We start from the raw sequence: 8,340 nt of genomic DNA, 5'->3' as shown, positions 1-8,340 counted from the left end.
ACATAAATGCCAAGAAACAAGCTAACTAAGTCGCATAAATATGCTCATATCAACTATCGCGATAACCAAGGGTATCGCCATGATAATCCCCGACCTCAGGCAGTCAACACAGTAGGTCAAGCACGTGTCAGGACAGCCCCTACCCTGAGGTATGAGGCATACACACCTTTGAACGCCACATGCGTGGCCATTTACCCCAGCATAGCACACTTGATACTGAAGCAAAAGCCGAGGCACCCGGAATACAAGCCCACGAAGAACACGGGCACGTTTTGCTACTACCACGAGCATAATGGCCATGATGGCGAGAAGTGTACCACCATTCGTGATCATATTGAAGCTTTGGCACGTGAAGGAAAAATTGATCAATTCCTTCTTCACCCTCCAAGGGGTAACCGTAACCAACGCCAGGTAAATGTGATATATTCCATAAGTGGTGGCACACCCATATCTAAATCTTCCAATAGGGCCATGAAAAATAGTGAACGAGCTTTAAGGTCTGGCCACCAAGTGTTTCACGCGGAAGACATCAAGGGAGGTAAGTATCAAAAGCCCAACTGGGATCCAATATTTTTCTACCCTGAGGAAGAAAGAGGTATCATCTACCCTCACAACGACCCACTGATCGTGGAAGCTCACATAGCCAACTTTGAAGTATGACGAATCCTGGTAGACATGGGGGTTTCGGTTAATATCATGTTTGCTGAAGCTTTCAGGGCACTTAATGTAGCTGAACACTTGCTCGACCGCTCGATTTCCCCTCTGATAATCTTTTCCGGTGATATCGTGCAACCTTTGGGGAGCATACACTTACCTTTCACCATTGGTACAGGTCCTTACATAGTTACCATTACCACTAACTTCCTGGTGGTTGATTGCCCAACGGTATACAATGTCATCTTCGGATGCATAGGCATCAATGATCTCAAGGCCATGGTATCCACACATATGTTGTTGATGAAATTTCCAACACCCTATGGCAATGGTTACATCAGAGGAGACCAACTTAGTGCACGATCATGTTACAACACTTCGGTCAAGCAACAGCACCTGCATGTGCCCAAGGAAACCTTTTCTATACATGACCAAGTCATAAAAACCAGCCCAAACGATGGTAACAGTCAACCTGACGATCCTCGAGATGACTTTTTCACCCAGCAAGCATAACCCGCTGAAGAGTTGGAGAAGGTCTTTATCTCAAAAGATTATCCGGATCGCATGGTGAAGATTGGTACCACCTTGTCACCACCCATTCGGTTGGCATTGATCTCTTTTTTGCAAGAGAACACTGAGGTCTTCGCCTGGTCACACGAGGACATGCTACGCATCTCTCCCGATATAATCTGTCATCGCTTAAGTATTGACCCCAAGACCAAGCCAGTGAGACAGAAGCGAAGATCTTATGATGCTGAACGGTACGAGGCAATGAAGGCAGAAGTTGAAAAACTCAAAGGCATAGACTTCGTCGGCGAAGTCAATTATCCAACGTGGGTAGCAAATGTTGTCCTTGTTAAGAAAAATTCGACCAAGGAAAGTCTCCTGCTCTAAAAGGTCTTGCGGAGAATGTGTGTCGATTACACCGACCTAAACAAAGGATGCCATAATGATAGCTTTCCTCTTCCTCTTATAGACAGACTTATAGACTCTACGGCAGGGTGTGAACTCCTGAGCTTCATGGATGCTTACTCAGGATACAACCAAATCCTCATGAACCCTTCGGACCAAAAACACACAGCCTTCACTACTAACAGGGGACTATATTGCTATAAAGTCATGCCCTTCGACCTAAAGAATGCAGGAGCGACTTATCAGAGACTGGTCAATTCAATGTTCGTCGAACAGATTGGGAAGAGCATGGAAGTTTAAGTTGATGATATGCTAGTCAAGAGCAAACATGTTGACCAACACATCACCAACCTATCTAAAACTTTCACCATTCTAAAGAGATATGGAATGAGGTTGAACCCCAACAAATATGCCTTTGGTGTAAGCTCTGGCAAATTCTTAGGCTTCATGATAAGCCAACGAGGCATTGAGGCTAATCCCGAGAAGATCAAAGAAATCATCGACATGAAGGAACCGGTAACTTCAAAAGACATCCAGAGCCTTACTGGCAAGGTGGCAGCCTTAACTAAGTTCATCTTTAAGGCCACCGACAGATGCGTTCCTTTCTTCAAAGCACTTAAAGGAAGTAAGAAGTACATTACATAGACTGATGAATGTGCTGAAGCATTCAAGAACCTCAAAGACTACATAAGTAAAGCCCATTTGCTTTCCAAACCTGAGGTCGGTGACACTCTCATTATTTATCTATCGATATCGGCTTCAGCAGTAAGTTCTGTTCTCATTCGAAATGATGGTAATGTCAAACGGCATGTCTACTACGCTAGCAAGGCCTTACAAGATGCGGAGACACGATACTCCAACATTGAGAAATTGGCTCTAGCATTGGTCATGTTTGCTTGAAAACTTCGCCCTTACTTCCAAGCACACTTCATCATCGTGCTTACCAATCATCCTCTTCGACAAATACTTCAAAGTCTTGACACTTCCGGGCGAATGATCAAATGAGCGATAATATTGGGTGAGTTTGACATCTCCTACCAACCAAAGCCAGCTGAGAAGGGCCAAGCAGTGGCAGACTTCACATATCCGGTTGACATTGTTTCTACGCCTAAAGAAGTGGTTTCATTAACCTCAGAAGCTCAGAAAATAGAACCAACAGCCCCAGCATGGAGTCTATACGTTGATGGCTCGTCCAACCAACAGGGTTATGGAGCAGGACTAGTCCTTACGACCCCTGACAAAGTGGCGATGGAGTATGCTATTCGTTTCAAATTCAAGGCGTCGACCAATGAGGCCGAATATGAAGCCCTCATAGTAGGCTTACGTTTGGCCAAACACCTTGGGGTTAAACGAATTGATATCTTCAGTGACTCCCAATTGGTGGTTAACCAGGTCACCAACAACTTTGACATTAAGGATAACTCCATGGCAGCATATCTGGCACAAACACAATTGTTGCTCAAGCACTTCCACTACCAGATCACCCAAATTCCTCGAGCGGCAAACAGTCATGCAGATGCTTTGGCTTGCCTCGCCTCAGCGGTGGAAGACAAGATTGGGAGAAAAATTCAGGTCGAATTGTTGGCAGCACCAAGCATTATGGTTGCGGAAGTGTGCAACTTATAACAAGGATATAGTTGGATTACCCCGATTTATAAATTCCTTGCTCATGGCACCCTTCCAAATGACAAAGTCCAAGCTAAGCAGATTCGATACAAGGCTACCCGTTACTTGATCATTAATGACCAACTTTACAAGCGGGGTTTTAACCTACCATACCTAAGATACCTTAAGCCCGCAGAGGCGAAAACTGTCGTCGAGAAATACATGAAGGAGTCTGCAGAGATCATGCTGGATCTCGATCCCTAGCACACAAGGTTTTTCGCCAAGGATATTACTGGCCAACATTCCACCAAGATGTCATCAGAATATCCCGCTCATGTGATAAGTGTCAACGCTACACAACTATTCCTCACTCCCTTCCTGAGCCCCTCACTCCTATGATCAGCCCTTGGCTCTTCGCCCAATGGGGACTTGATTTGATCGGCCCAATGCCTGCAGGGAAGGGCAAGGTTTGCTATGCAATCGTTGCAGTTGACTACTTCACAAAGTGGGCCGAAGTAGAACCCTTGGCAACCATTACTGAGGTAAAAATAGAAGACTTCGTATGGAAGAAAATCCTTTGCAGATTCGGCATTCCCAATGCGATAGTCACTAACAACGGGCGACAGTTCGACAACAATAAGTTCAGGATGTTCTGCTATAAGTTCAACATCAACTTATGTTTTGCCTCCCCAGCTCATCACCAGTCTAATGGACAAGTTGAAGCCATCAACAAAATAATCAAGCGAACTTTGAAAACCAGCTTGGACAAGGCTAAAGGTTGTTAGCTAGAATTTGTTCCCCAAGTTCTTTGGTCATACCGCACTTCGTATCGGACATCAACAAGAGAAACCCCATTCTCACTTGCCTTTGGTACAGAGGCAGTGGTCCCAGTTGAGCTTGAGCAAGCAACGTTCCGAGTCCAAAACTACGTGCAAAACGAAAATGACAAACAACTTACCCTCAACTTAGATCTAGTCGAGGAACACAGAAACTAGGCTCACTTGAGGAATGTCGCCTACAAGCAGCGCATCTCCAACTACTATGACTCAATGGTCAAACCTCGTTCTTTCAAAGTAGAGGACTGGGTATTGAAGAAAAGATTACTCTGTGACAGAGTCCCGAGTGAAGGAACACTTAGTCCAAACTGGGATGGACCGTTTGAAGTTGTTGGCATCAGTCGCCCTGGCTCTTACAAGCTTAGAAGCTCCAATGGCAAGACCATTGGCCATTCATGGAACGCTGATCACTTGAAGTACTATTACAAGTAAACTCACATTGTACAAGTGTTAAGCTTCAGCCGTTCGGCATCCTATGTAATGAAGACTATTTGGCATGAATTCAATAAAGAGGTGATTTAGACAACTTGATCGTAATCCTCTTACATTCCTAGCAATGAAACACTCGGGTTCAAAGCTTCAACATGAATGCTTCCAACATGAAACAAAGTCTAAGTATATGTCACCAAGACTATACAAATAAACGAACAGCTTCACAGTATATTTGTTCAATCATACATTCCAACACATTCATACATAAGCCAACTGTGCTTTGAAAGGGTTCAATATATTTTGTGTCATTCGACACTTGCTACAATGTGCCTAGACACCTTGCCCTTATTCTCACCAACCAGGTGAAGAATGAACTTATCTTCATGCCACCAACCAGGTGATGAAATGTACAACCCGTACTCTCCTTCATGCCACCAATCAGGTGATGAAATGTGTAACTCGTACTCTAATATCATTTGGCAACTTGTCATTCATACCACTAACCAGGTGATGAAATGTACAACCCGTACTCTCCTCCATGCCACCAACCAGGTGATGAAATGTACAACCCGTACTCTCTCTCATGCCACCAACTAGGTGATGAAATGTACAACTCGTACTCTAATATCATTTGGCAACTTGCCATTCATGCCACCAACTAGGGGAAGAAGGAACTCATCCTCGTACCACCAACCAGGTGATGAAATGTGATGAAAGGTGATGAAGGAACTCACCTTCGTACCACCAACCAAATGATGAAAGCAACTCACCATTCATTCCACCTACTAGAAGACGAGTGGTACAACTTGTACATGTGAACTCCTAGCATTCACAAATAATCAAAAACCCTCAAGCTTGACAACTCAACTAGGGATCACTTATGCCCAAAAAGAGTTATAGTCACCAACAAAGCTTTATTGCAAGCCAACAACAACTTCAGTGCATGGCACACAAAAGCTTGACCCACAAAAGCTTCACCTACAAAAGCTTGACCCACAAAAGCTTCACCTACAAAAGCTTGACCCATAAAAGCTTGACCCACAAAAACTTGACCCACAAAAGCTTCACCCACAAAAGCTTCACATACAAAAGCTTGACCCACAAAAGCTTCACCTACAAAAGCTTCACCCACAAAAGCTTAAGATAGTGTGAAGCAAAATCAGTTCATGGTGCCCAACAAAGCTTCAACCTCAAAGTTTCGCCTACAAAGCTTCAACACCAAAGCTTCACCTACAAAGCTTTAAAATATATATATATATATATATATATATATATATTTTCGTAAATTCGAAAATTCGAAAAAAAATTCGAAACAAAAAAATTGCCTAGGCCTCATCTTCTTTAGGCTTAACAACTTTCATAACAAATATATATGAAGAATGAGTTTTGGGCTATCACTTAGAAAGAAAATGCCTCATTCGTCAACTCCCTCGACCGGAGACTCAGGGGACTCCTACCATATGCTACTGCACCTTGATACTCGGAAGTCTCACGACCACTCAGTGACTTGGATTTTTCAAGTCTCCAAACGAGAAGTTTTCCTCACTCGGGAAATTAAGGGAGCACTACCTTAACCTACATGCTTCACTCACAAGGCTTCAACATACAAACTTCAACAAAAGAAAAAATTCAAAGAACTTAGTGAAGAAGGCCTTGGTGTATTTAACACAATACGTTGAAATGAAGCAAGGCTTGTTTATTGATATCTCTGATAAGTTACAAATATGTACATATACATGAATCAAAATAAACAAACAAGAGGGAGTCTTCACAAAGGTTGCTCAGAAGAAGTCTCAGTAGTCGGCAGAGCTCCAGAAAGAGGAGGCACCAAAGGGTGATTATTCGGAGCCTCAGTACTAGGCAGAATCCCAGAAGGAGGAGGCACCAAAGGTTGATCATTTGGAGCTTCATTACGCGGTATAGCCCCACAAGACGAAGGCAATAAATGCCTTTGGAATAAACCCACAAACCTCTGATGATCAAGTAAAATCTGACCATCAGATTCCTGCATCTGGTTAAGCTTCCTCTTCATGTTTGTAGCATAGTCATGTGCAAGCCTATGCAACTGTTTATTCTCATGCTTGAGCCCTCTGATCTCCTGTTTAAGACTTATCACTTCAGCCGCCAATGATTCAACTTGGTCGGTTCGAGCAAATAGGCGTTGGGCCATATTAGATACAGAACCTGCACACTGAACACTGAGAGCCAGAGAATCCTTAACAGCCAACTCATCAGACCGTTTGGAAAGTAGTCTGTTATCTTTGGGAATGAGAAGGTTCCTGGCCACCACCGCAGCGGTCATATCAGTCTTCATCACAGAGTCCCCAACGGTAAGAGGATCAGTAGGGGATAAGAAGGATAGACGCCATATGTTGTCTTGAGAAGGCATGGCTGCCTCTTCACTAAAGTTCAAGTTAAAACGACGGTCGGATGGGCCAAACATTCTCAGAAATGATGAAGGAGAAATGAGGTGCAATAAATCTTTGAAGTAAGGGGAAAATTCCTACAAGCAATAACTCTCTGAATGAACTCCTTGCACACAATTGGTGCCCTTATAAAAGATAGGGCAACAGGGTCGTTGGTTCAAAAATCAAAGAGGCACCACTCTCCGGATTCCGAAGAGGCACCACTCTCCGGATTCCGAAGAAGCACCACTCTTCGGATTCCGAAGAGGCACCACTCTCCAGATTTCGAAGAGGCACCACTTTCCACATGCAACATCAGCTCCTCGGGTACCACAGATAACTTTGCCAAAGATCTCTGACAAAGCTTAGACACATAAATTTTGAAGGTACAGCTACCCTACTATTACCCACAAGGGTAAAAGAACAGCACCACTGCTTGATAACTAGAAAGTCTCAATATGTGTCAACCTCCGTGCTCCGTGGCAAGGCAGACTGGCAAAAATGCCCAACCTTTACTCACATTAGAGAAAACACTCCCAACAAGATTGCTTGCTCAAAAATCGAAGAGTAACCACTCTTCGAATCTCGAGAGCCAGACTCCCAACAGGATTACTTTCTCAAAAATCAAAGAGGCACCGCTCTCCAAATCTTAAGAGCCAGACTCCCAACAGGATTGCTTTCTCAAAAATCAAAGAGACACTGTTCTCTAAATCACGAGAGTCAGATTCCCGACAGAATTGCTTGTTCGAAAACCGAAGAGGCACCGCTCTCCGAACTTCGAGAGCCATATTTCCTTGGATAAAGCTTGTCTGCAATCTTCACACACAACATCAGCTTTCTAGATACCACAGACCACTTTTTCAAAGCGCTCTGACAAAGTTAAAACATGTGAAACTTGCAGCTCCCACTACATTACTATTACCAAGAAGGGTAAAGGAATACCATTATTACTTGCTCAAAAATCAAAGAGGCACCGCCCTCCGAATCTCGAGAGCCAGACTCCCAACAGGATTACTTTCTCAAAAATCACCGCTCTCCAAATCTCAAGAGCCAGACTCCCAACATGATTGTTTTCTCAAAAACCGAAGAGGCACCGCTCTCCGAACTTCGAGAGCCAGATTTCCTTGGATAAAGCTTGTCTGCAATCTTCACACGCAACATCAGCTTTCCAAATACCACATACCACTTTTTCAAAACGCTTTGACAAAGTTAAAACATGTGAAGCTTGCAGCTCCCACTACATTGCTATGACCAAGAAGGGTAAAGGAATAGCATTATTACTTGCTCAAAAATTGAAGAGGCACCGCCCTTCGAATCTCGAGAGCCAGATCCCCGATAGGATTGCTTGTTCGAAAATCGAAGTGGCATCGCTCTTCGAACTTCGAGAGCCAGATTTCCTTGGATAAAGCTTGCCTGCAATCTTCACACGCAACATCAGCTTTCCAGATACCACATACCACTTTTTCAAAGTGCTCTGACAAAGTTAAAACACGTGA

Source organism: Malus sylvestris, chromosome 15 (assembly GCF_916048215.2).
Source record: "Malus sylvestris chromosome 15, drMalSylv7.2, whole genome shotgun sequence".
In the NCBI taxonomy this organism is placed as follows: Eukaryota; Viridiplantae; Streptophyta; class Magnoliopsida; order Rosales; family Rosaceae; genus Malus; species Malus sylvestris.
Note: the sequence above shows the minus strand (reverse complement) of the source record.